General features: G+C 40.7%; 1 pseudogene; it reads right to left on the bottom strand.

The window, feature by feature from the left end:
• The window catches only part of LOC112264160, a 46221-nt pseudogene extending 37925 nt beyond the window's left edge, over window positions 1–8296 (bottom strand).
• Window positions 8297–12219: the final 3923 nt, after the last annotated feature.

Below are 12219 nucleotides of genomic sequence, written 5' to 3'. Positions count from 1 at the left end.
CAAAGTATTTAAAAGAAAATAAATACTATTTGAACCTAGGTCAATGATAGTTGTGTTATCAGATGCCACTGATGTCAGCTGTTTGATGTCAGCATTCATATCCAATTTACCAATCATCCTCTCAATTACCATATGCAATTACCAGAGAACGCTGCGGCCTTATTTCAACATAATTGCTTGTTACATAATTGTTCCACCTCTGAAGAATGACACATGCTACTTATAAATATATATTCCCAAATTGGGGTGGGGAAAAACGTAGTGGTGATTTTTATGTGGAGTAGAGAAACATCAATAAATAAGGAACTGTCAGTGAAGCTAGCTATTTTGCTAGCCTTATGTTTGTTTTTACTACACCGTTAACAAAAGATTAGTCAGATGGCTAGGCTAGTTTTGGAGCTGGATTTGTCATAAGCATTGAGAGCAAACTCACCACAAATGGAAACCAGTATCTTTGACCTCGCCATCTATTGTTATCTCCAAAGTGTAAACTTTGGTATGCAGGCTTTGGCTGCGGTACAGCAATGCCAAGTCAGCCAGTGCTCATGGTTCTCACAGGGGAAGTTAAATGATAGGCTATAATGACTTTGCTCATAATGCACGTTGTATCGGACACAAAACACCAATACAAATTTCTTTGGCCGCCTCTCCTTCCAGTTCTCTGCTGCCAATGACTGGAACGAACTACAAAAATCTCTGAAACTGGAAACACTTATCTCCCTCACTAGCTTTAAGCACCAACTGTCAGAGCAGCTCACAGATTACTGCACCTGTACATAGCCCACCTATAATTTAGCCCAAACAACTACCTCTTTCCCTACTGTATTTATTTTATTTATTTTGCTCCTTTGCACCCCATTATTTTTATTTCTACTTTGCACATTCTTCCACTGCAAATCTACCATTCCAGTGTTTTACTTGCTATGTTGTATTTACTTTGCCACTATGGCCTTTTTTTTTTTGCCTTTACCTCCCTTATCTCACCTCATTTGCTCACATCGTATATATAGACTTTACAGTTTATACTGTATTATTGACTGTATGTTTGTTTTACTCCATGTGTAACTCTGTGTCGTTGTATCTGTCGAACTGCTTTGCTTTATCTTGGCCAGGTCGCAATTGTAAATGAGAACTTGTTCTCAACTTGCCTACCTGGTTAAATAAAGGTAAAATAAATAAATAAATAAAAGTATCAACAGACGAAGTAGAGAGCTGCCATCTAGCTGCAAGGAGGAAAATAGTACTACAACTACGGGGGGGGCGGGGAAGGCCGGAGTGGAGAGCTACATTCCGAGTCCTATGGATTGGTTCTGCTCCAACTTCACAAGGTTGAGTCAAAAACCACAATGTGCCCACTAGAAGTCTATTATGGGGTATTTTAGGGGTATTTTTTGTACCAGCGTACTTTGACTTGAAATTGCGTTTATGGTACACAAAATGTGTGCAGGTTAGCAGGTAGGGATAGAGAAGAGAGAGGAGAAAGAGAGAGATCCTCCTTACCCCTCTATAGGGTGCAGTGCGATGGCTCTGGGTTTCTCCATGCTCTGCCAGAAGAGGACCTTGCGGTGGGTTCCATCCTGATTGGCCACCTCAGTACGGACATCCCTGAGTCAGTCCAGTATAGCTTGTCATGGATCCAGTCTATAGCCAGACCACCTAGTGGGAGAGAGCAGGGTCATGTTCATTAGGGACAAAACAGAGGAAAACAGACTGAAACTGTCTTGACTTTGTTTTTCCATTGCAAAAGTTTAAAACATGTTATGTTGCATGCCCTAATAAACACAACCCAGGTAGTCAACAGATGGTAATACTAAAATGTGGCAAAAGAATCAGAGCTGTTGAGCAATCTAGTTATTATCTAGGGGCTATGGTTTGGAGCAAACATTGGGTAAAAGTGTAGAAGCCAAAATCACATTTGGGATTAGATGGCGGCAGACAGCCTAACGGTTAGAGCGTTGGGCCAGTAACTGAAAGACTGATTCAAGTTCAAATTCCTGAGCTGACAAGGTGAAACACCTGCTGATTGTCAATAATAGCTGATCCCTGGCCGTGAACCCACTCTCTGAGGGTGTCTCAGGAGGAGTGGGATATGCAAAAAAACACATTTCCATTACACACCACACACACTTGTACAGGTTAGAACAAATATAAGCCCCCCTCTATTTGACGTTTTCGGATTAGAAAATGCCATCCATTTGTCTTCTTCAGCATGGCCAGATTGTGTTGACTCGTCATTTGTCCTAAACCATGATGACTGTTGCAGTGCTTTTCATAATATTTTGATACATGTTCTGACCGTAGTAAAACCATGTGTAGCTGGGCTTTCCTCTACATAATTGTATGTGTACAGAATGTAGCATGACCACCTGTGATCGTATCCATGTTGGTGGAAACCACGTGCTATGAATTCTATAGTGTGTGTTTTGACCATAAATGGTCATGTTCCTACCTGGACTCTCTAAGCCAGTGGAAACCACTTCCTCCACGTTGCTCCCGTTCAGGTTGGCCTTCATGATGCGGTCAAGCGTGACGTCGGACCAGAAGACCAGCTCCTGGTTGTGGTGGAAGTCCAGAGCGATGGCATTTTCCAGGTTGTTCAGCAGGAGAGTGTACTCTGACCGGTGGGGCAACACTTGGCAGATGTCTATGCGATTAGCGAACAGCAGCACTGGCTCAGGGCCTAATGGGGGGGTACAGAGTAAGGTAAAGAGAGGAGGGAGGGAAAGGAAAGAGGGAGGGTAGTGAGATGCAAAATGTGCAAGAGAGAGAGGAAGACCCAACATTAATATTAGTCAGTCAGTCAAGTATACCCACTGGCCACTGGAACCCAAGCAGAGATGCTTGACCGGGGTTCATCAGTGATACACACCAGATTTGTGGGGTGCTGAATTGGCAATGTAGCGGACCCTAACTCCATAACGCCAAAACCAGGCCTGCGTTTCAAAAGGCACCCTATCGCTTTATAGTGAACTACTGTAGTACAGTAGTGCACTATAGGATATAAGGTGCCATTTGGGATGCACCCAAGCACTCGCTTTTCTGACCTTAAACCATCAGCTAGCCACAGTCCAACTGTTTCAAGCTAAGCGAGGGATACGGTTACAATTAAATACAGATGAAACATGCGTGCATGTTTTAAACACAACTATGATGCCCACTATCCAGGGAAGAGTAAGGGAAATGGTTTTAATTCCATGCAGGCAAAACATGTTTAAGACACACAAAACCCTGATGCATCTCAGGTAAACAACTTCCCCAGGTGCTAGCAATCCCTCCACATGTTGAAGCCAAAGGTCTTAAATTGAAAGATTGTGAGTGGACTCACCCAGAGCCTTGCAGCTGCGCTTGTCAGGCCTCAGCTCGTAGCCTTGCACACACCGGCACTGGAACCCCCCCCCCCCTCTGTGTTGGTACAGCCCTGGCTGCAGTAACCCTCCTCTGCACACTCATCCACATCTGGAAAGGGTCCATATAGACGGGTGGGTGGGGTGTGGGGTAAAATAATATGTGATGATACTGCAAGAGTAAACAGCTAAAATATATACATTTTCAATCAACTCATTATACAATCAGCAGAACTCATATACATGACATTTTTTCTGACTCATCGCACGCACACGCACACACACACTCACCCTGGCAGGTTAAACAGGTTAAAGGAAATATTTATAGCCTGTTATACATTAAAAAGTATTAGTAAGTTCATAGTATGTGAGGATCTTAAAACATCTAAGGTTAAGAAGATGCATTCAGTATTAGTTGATAGAGATTGATAACATTCATATAATTGTGTTAAAGTTAAAATCTGTCAAAGGGTACGAATTGTGAGAGTAATGTGTAAACGTTATATTGATTACTTTATTTTGTGGTGCCTAAAAGTGTTCATCTGTCATCTACGAAATGTTCTTAATCTATGAGCCGAAGATCGATTGCTCTGGTCTCCACCCATATTCCTGGGGAAAATCGCAGTCTTTTCTCATTGAACTAAACGTTGAATTGAGAATACAACACCGTATCACTCTCGTGATTATTTCTCCCCTGTTTTCAGGTACTTTATTGATGATAAAAATAGTAATTTAAATGTTATAACTCACTAACATGTCAAGAGTGTTTAAGGTGTGTCTTAGTAACGTCTTGAGGAAGTTAGAGTTAAGTTTGAAGAGAGTAATATTAGCCCTGCTCGGTTGAAGTGAAGAATAGCATCGTACTGAGAGTAGCTGCCATTTTATGTCGATTGTGAATGAACATCTACGTTGTTAATAAGATATTTTGCTGTGTTATTTGTATAATGGGTTCTCTGTTGTTTTGTAATGTGTTACTTTTGTGAAATGATTGAACTAAACGTTGAATTGAGAATACAACACCGTATCACTTTCGTGATTATTTCTCCCCTGTTTTCAGGGGCGTAACACACACACACACACTCACCCTGGCAGGCCCTGCCATCCTCCATCAGTCTGTAGCCAGTATGACAGGTACACTGGACCAGACCTCTAGCCATCTGACACTTCTGAGAACAGCCTCCGTTATTCAGGTTACAGTTGTCCTCGCTGGACCATGGACCTACACTCAACCACACACACTTGTTAAGAGATGTTATGATGTGGATTCCTACAAAAGTTTCCGCATAAGCCCTCAAACACACACACGGCACATCCACCCACCCACCCACCAACCCACACACCCTTCCCTTATACAGTCAAACATAACTCACAGCAGTCCTGGTGAGGGTGTTCGTCCGTCCCATCTCCACAGTTGCTGACCTCATTACAGACCTTCCTCTGGCCAATACATCGGCCGTTACCACACAGGAATTGGTCTGGAGCACATGAAGGGGTGTCTGGTGGGAAGATAGATGGAGAATGTTACAATGGGATGAAAAAAGCTGTGAAGAACAATGGACAACATCTGAAAACTCCTTTGTTTGCGTCTCAAATGGCACCCCTTGGGTCCTGGTCAAAAGTAGTGCACTACATAGGGAATATGGTATCATTTGGGACGTAACCTCTGACTGTTGAAGGATAGACACAAAAGGCCTGTAGGGTAATGGTAACCGTTCTTTAATGTGAGATTTAGCTCATTGTTTGTTTTGCCCGCCTATAAGAACTAAGTCCATGGAGCTCTCTTTCTTTTCATCCTTTAATTTCCTCTCTACTGTCAAGTTTAGATTGATGCTGATTTGCACACACCCACACACGTACCAGTCTTCTCACAGTCATCTTCATCGCTGCTGTCAGAGCAGTCATCCTCGCCATCACATCTCCATGACAACCTGACACAGCGTCCCGATGCACAGCGGAACTGATCCGCAGTACACATGGAGGTGGCTGGAGGGAGAGGACAGGTTGGTTAGACACACAATCTACATACATTGTGTACACAAACACACGCGCACACACACACACACACACACACACACACACACATAAGCAGATTCTTACTGCAGTTCTTCTCATCTGATTGGTCATCACAGTCAAACTCCCCGTCACACCTCCAGCCAGCGTTGATGCACATCCCACTACTGCACATGAACTCCACAGAATGACAAGGCTGGTGGGAGGCTGCAGGACACACATGACCACTACCGTGAGATAAAATGCAAACGCTTTTAGAACTTCAATCATCCCTGACAGTGTAAAACGATTTATCTGAAGGACCCTGGTAATACAAAGATGCTTTTACAGGGACAGAAAATAAATAAACATTTGGGGCAGGACATGTATGTTTGCAAAAGAATCAAACATATCTATCCAAGACCAAACGAGCACACACACACTTTTATTCGTATGCAGTGTTATCAGTTAGACAAGAGAAGGGAACATGGCCAACAGAAAAGTGGGAGAGAAAAAAGAAGAGAAAAATAAAGCAGTGATGTGTGAATGATGAGGGGATGATCAAAACACCAGGTGGTGAGAGACAGAAATACAGTACATAAATAAGAAAAAGATAGATAGAGCAATGGAATGAAACATTAAATGGACAGTGTTCTCATGTTCAAACCCACTTATCAGCTGGTACCCTGTTATACACATTGGCGGCCACATACACAGATAACCGTTTCATCTGCTTGTGTGTGCCCAACTCTCAGAATACAGACACACACCAAATATACAGATACAGATCGAGGGAGATTATCAGTGGTCTTGTATGTCTTCCATTTCCTAACAATTGCTCCCACAGTTGATTTCTTCAAACCAAGCTGCTTACCTATTGCAGATTCAGTCTTCCCAGCCTGGTGCAGGTCTACAATTTTGTTTCTGGTGTCCTTTGACAGCTCTTTGGTCTTGGCCATAGTTGAGTTTGGAGTGTGACTGTTTGAGGTTGTGGACAGGTGTCTTTTATACTGATAACAAGTTCAAACAGGTGCCATTAATACAGGTAACGAGTGGATGACAGAGGAGCCTCTTAAAGAAGGTCTGTGAGAGCCAGAAATCTTGCTTGTTTGTAGGTGACCAAATACTTATTTTCCACCATCATTTGCAAATATATTCATAAAAAATAATACAATGTGATTTTCTGGATTTTTTTTTTCTCATTTTGTCTGTCATAGTTGAAGTATGAGGAAAATGACAGGCCTCTCATCTTTTTAAGTGGGAGAACTTGCACAATAGTTGCTGACAATACTTTTTTGCCCCAGTGTAATTAGTAAAAGCTACAATATGCATATAATAAGTAGATTTGGATAGAAAACACTCTGAAGTTTCCTAAACTGTTTGAATGATGTCTGAGAGTATGGCAGACAAAAACCCGAGAAAAAATCCAACCAGGAATTGGGAAATTTGAGGTTTGGAGTTTTTCAAGTCATTGCCTATCGAATATACAGTGTCTATGGGGTCATATTGCACTTCCTAAGGCTTCCACTAGATGTCAACAGTCTTTAGAACCTTGATTGAGGCTTCTACTGTGGGGGGAGAGAATGACAGCTTTTTCAACCAGAGGTCTGGCAGAGTGCCATGAGCTGATCACGCGCACCCCCATGAGAGTTAGCTGCGTTCCATTGCATTTGCAAGACAAAGACAAAGGAATTCTCCGGTTGGAACATTATTGAAGATTTATGATAACAACATCCTAAAGATTGACTCTATACATCATTTTTTTAAACTTTAAAAAAAAAAACTTTTTTGACATTTCGTCTGAACTAGCACATTATGCATTTGGATTACTGGGCTAAACGCGCAAACAAAAAGGAGGTATTTGGACAGAAATGATGGACTTTACAAACATTTAATTGTGGAACTGGGATTCCTGGGAGTGCATTCCGATCAAGATCATCAAAGGTAAGTGAATATTTATAATGCTATTTCTGACTTTTCTGACACCTCCTTCTTTGGAAAATGGCTGGATGTTTTTCTGTGACTAGCACTGTAAAGCATTTTTTAAATCTGACACAGCGTTTGCATTAAGGATTAGTCTATCTATATTTCCATGAATAACACTTGTATTTTTCATCAATGTTTATTTTGAGTATTTCTGTAAGTTGATGTGTCTCTGCACTTTCACCGGATGTTTGTTTTTGAGACAATGCATTTCTGATGATAACACACTAATTACAAATGAGGTTTTTGGACATAAAGATTAACTTTATCGAACAAAACACACATTTATTGTGTAATATGAAGTCCTGTGAGTGCCATCTGATGAAGATCATCAGAGGTTAGTGATTAATTGAATTGCTATTTCTGATTTTTGTGAGCCTTCTCCTTGGCTGGAAAATGGCTGTATGATTTTCTATGACTAGGTGCTGACCTAACATAATCATTTGGTGTGCTTTCGCTGTAAAGCCTATTTGAAATCAGACACTATGGCTGGATTTACAAGAAGTTTATCTTTAAAATGATGTAAAATAGTTGTATGTTTGAGGAATTTTAATTATGGAATTTCTGCTGTTTTTAAATTTGGCTCCATGCAATTTCACTGGCTGTTGGCGAGGTGGGATGCTACCATCCCACATATCCCAGAGAGGTTAAAGTCAACAGATTGAGATGTGACAAAGACTATAACTTTCTGAATGTATGTGTATATACTGTAGGAGTGAATGTGTGTGGTGTGCATGTGCGTAACTCACCACACTGCTCGTCACTGTTATCACCACAGTCATTGTCCCCATCACAGTGCCACAGGCTGCGGATGCAGTAGCCATTCTGACAATGGAACTCATCCTCTTCACACTCTCTAGGAGCTACAGACAAAGAGAGTGAGACGGGATGTCAATCAAAGGACAAATCACACAAACAATATCCTGTACACCACTTGTATGAGGAATCTGATACGGGCGCACGCATGCACCATGCGCCATGCACTGCACAGCTTAGTGACCTTTCTCTTACTTTCACACAGAGAAAAGTAGCTGTCTATTAACCTCCAGTGGACAACCTCCCATCTCCCAGGTTAACCTCTGATCTAAACTACACTATCATATCCAGCACAACAACCCCCCAAAACCTCCTTACTTGCAAAAATTTCTGTGATGTTATCATTAGTTCCACTTACTAGCGCTAGTAAGCCTACAACAATGTCTCTTTCTCTCCTGCACTGATTCCCCCCACCATCTTTCCCTCTCCTTCACTAATACAACAGCCTGCCACTACATTACCACAGCGATCGATAGCCAATTATAGTCCTGGCTAAAGGAGGGCCAGGTTAACAGGTTAGTATCAGAGGAAAGTACCATGATTTCTTCTTGAATGGCCCCAGGCCAGAGGTGATATATTATTTAAAGTGTGTTGTGTGTGTCTTGTGTGTGAGGGGGGTTGCTGCCTTAGAAGGTTAACTAATTGTTAAATCTACCTCACTTATACCTGGACTGCCAATAAAATGCATACAGAAGCTCAGTCAAAGAAACCCACTTAGAAATGTGACAGCAGTTCAGAGTGTAATACAAGATAAGGAGCAGAGAGACAGAAAAAAGGGACGGGCACAGATATGTTTGAGGATAAAATGTGTATTTTTCCACTTCCTACCTCAGTGACTATTGTGACAAAACGTGACCCAAATCTACTACCTCTCACTTCTTTCTTTTATTTCTCACACACAGGTTTCTTTTGCTTTATGACCCAACCGAGTCCTCAGAACAGAAGAGACTTATTAGTATAGATGTATTAGTATTTTTATTTAAGAATACTCTTACCCCTCCTATTCAGATGTAACAGAGAAGGAGAAGGATCTGGAACAGGATCAGAAGACAAAGCTACCCCCTGAATGAGAGTCTCTAAACTATAACTCTATGACTGAATCTCATTCCAAAAACTCACTTGGCACACTAAGTAGAATTTCATTGAATCTCTCATCTGCCGCTCTCTTTCCCTCCCTCTCATTCCTAACCCAAACAGAGGAAAGTTCAGAAGTCACGTGTCCTGAGGCAGATCATCAGTCAGAGAGCAGGCAGCGGTTAGAGAAGAAAGGTCATAGTGATTCATTTCCAGGGTATACATTGAGGTGTGTTTGTGTGTGTGTGTGAAAAAAAGAAATAATACAAAATATATTCCTTTTTAAACATGTTGTATGGTTCCTTGAGTATTACCTACGCACTTTCAGGGTTTGCCTTCCCTTCTTGCCCCCTGCATCCTCCTCTCATCCCATGAGTTGACATAGAAAAGAGCAGAAGCTCTGAACTATCCCAACAGACTCCAGTCCTACCTACCTACAAATGAAGAGCAGAAGCTCTGAATAGTATTTGAACTCAGGTCTGGTCTGGTGTGTGAAGGTGTGTGACCACTGTGGATATGTAGTCATGTGTGTTCTGCTGAACAAATATGAATGTAGGAACACACATCCCCACAGGCACACTCACTCTGTCACTCACTTTTACACAAGTCTCTTTTTCCAGTTTTGTTGTCTAAAACGTTGACAAGTCGCTAAGCTCAAGTGGACCATGACAGATTCTCCTCCGTCTCTCTCCATTCTCTTCCCCTTCTCTCTTTAAATAATGTAAGAAAACAACAACAGTGGGGAGAAAAAAACTAGGGAGGACAGAAAGACAGAGAAATAAGGCCTGAAAAAAAAGTAGGCCAAGGAGCGAGGGGAAATTTACGGTGCATGAAGATGAAAAATTCATGCCTGGCTCACAGCAGACGGACCCCCCATCAGGACGGGATTCTAAGTCTGGCTCCTGAAATATGGGTAGAAAGAAAGAAAGAAAGAAAGAAAGAAAGAAAAAGAAAGAAAGAAAGGAGGGACTCCATACAATGCTGGTTAAGTGTGCCTTGAATTCTAAATATATCACAGACAGTGTCACCAGCAAAGCAACCCCAAACCATTTTTGGTTGGAACCAAAAATCGCCATTTTGGACCAAAGGACAGATTTCCACGGGTCTAATGCCCAATACTCGTGTTTCTTGGCCCAAGTAAGTCTCTTCTTCTTACTGGTGTCCTTTAGTAGTGGTTTCTTTGCAGCAATTTGACCATGAAGGCCTGATTTACACAGTCTCCTCTGAATAGCTGATGTTGAAATGTGTCTGTTACTTGAACTCTGTGAAGCATTCATTTGGGCTGCAATTTCTGAGGCTGGTAACTCTAATGAACTTGTCCTCTGAAGCAGAGGCAACTCTGGGTATCCTGTGGTGGTCCTTATGAGAGCCAGTTTCATCATAGTGCTTGATGGTTTTTGAAACAGCACTTGAAGAAACGTTAAAAGTTCTAGAAATGTTCCATATTGACTGACCTTCATGTCTGAAAGTAATGATGGAATGTCGTTTCTCTTTGCTTATTTGAGCTGTTCTTGCCATAATATGGACTTGGTCTTTTACCATATAGGGCTATCTTTTTTTGCCAATTAGTTGTGTTGTGAAAAGGTATGGGGTATACCCCATACCTTTTCACAACACAACTAATTGGCAAAAAAACTAATTTAGAAGGAAGGAAGGCACACCTGTTATTTGAAATGCATTCCAGGTGACGACCTCATGAAGCTGGATGAGAAAATGCCAAGAGTGTGCAAAGCTGAAATCAAGGCAATGGGAGGCTATTGTTCTACAATGTGCAAAGTAGTAAAAATAAAGAAAAAACCTTAAATCTGTAGGTGTTCCAAAACTTTTAACCGGTAGTGTAAACAAACATGATTTAGAGCTTGTTTATGGAAAAGTGCTTATTTATGCATTCTACAGTGTTTTCATAACATCTCGAATAAACATAACAAAAAAAAGTTTTATCCCAGAGTGCATCAAACATGATTTAGAGCTTGTTTATGGAAAAGTGCTTATTTCCGTATTTCAATGCTGCAACTTGCTGAAAATTGTCTACAGTGTTCCTAATCATCTAGTTTGAACAGTTATGTTTAAAACATTGTATCCAGAGTGCATCAAACATGATTTAGAGCTTGTTTATGGAAAAGTGCTTATTTCCGTATTTCAATGCTGCAACTTGCTGAAAATTGTCTACAGTGTTCCTAATCATCTAGTTTGAACAGTTCTTTAAAAAACATTGTATCCAGAGTGCATCAAACATGATTTAGAGCTTGTTTATGGAAAAGTGCTTATTTATGCATTCTACAGTGTTTTCATAACATCTCGAATAAACATAACAAAAAAAAGTTTTATCCCAGAGTGCATCAAACATGATTTAGAGCTTGTTTATGGAAAAGTGCTTATTTATGCATTCTACAGTGTTTTCATAACATCTCGAATAAACATAACAAAAAAAAGTTTTATCCCAGAGTGCATCAAACATGATTTAGAGGCTTGTTTATGGAAAAGTGGTTATTTCTGTAGTTCAATGCTGCAACTTGCTGAAAATTGTCTACAGTGTTCCTAATCATCTAGTTTGAACAGTTATGTTTAAAACATTGTATCCAGAGTGCATCAAACATGATTTAGAGCTTGTTTATGGAAAAGTGCTTATTTCCGTATTTCAATGCTGCAACTTGCTGAAAATTGTCTACAGTGTTCCTAATCATCTAGTTTGAACAGTTCTAAACATAAAAAAACATTTTATCCCAGAGTGCATCAAACATGATTTAGAGCTTGTTTATGGAAAAGTGCTTATTTATGCATTCTACAGTGTTTTCATAACATCTCGAATAAACATAACAAAAAAAAGTTTTATCCCAGAGTGCATCAAACATGATTTAGAGCTTGTTTATGGAAAAGTGCTTATTTCTGTATTTCAATGCTGCAACTTGCTGAAAATTGTCTACAGTGTTCCTAATCATCTAGTTTGAACAGTTCTGTAAAAAACATTGTATCCAGAGTGCATCAAACATGATTTAGAGCTTGTTTATGGAAA

Source organism: Oncorhynchus tshawytscha, linkage group LG12 (assembly GCF_018296145.1).
Source record: "Oncorhynchus tshawytscha isolate Ot180627B linkage group LG12, Otsh_v2.0, whole genome shotgun sequence".
In the NCBI taxonomy this organism is placed as follows: Eukaryota; Metazoa; Chordata; class Actinopteri; order Salmoniformes; family Salmonidae; genus Oncorhynchus; species Oncorhynchus tshawytscha.
This window is presented reverse-complemented; position numbering and strand designations above follow the sequence as displayed.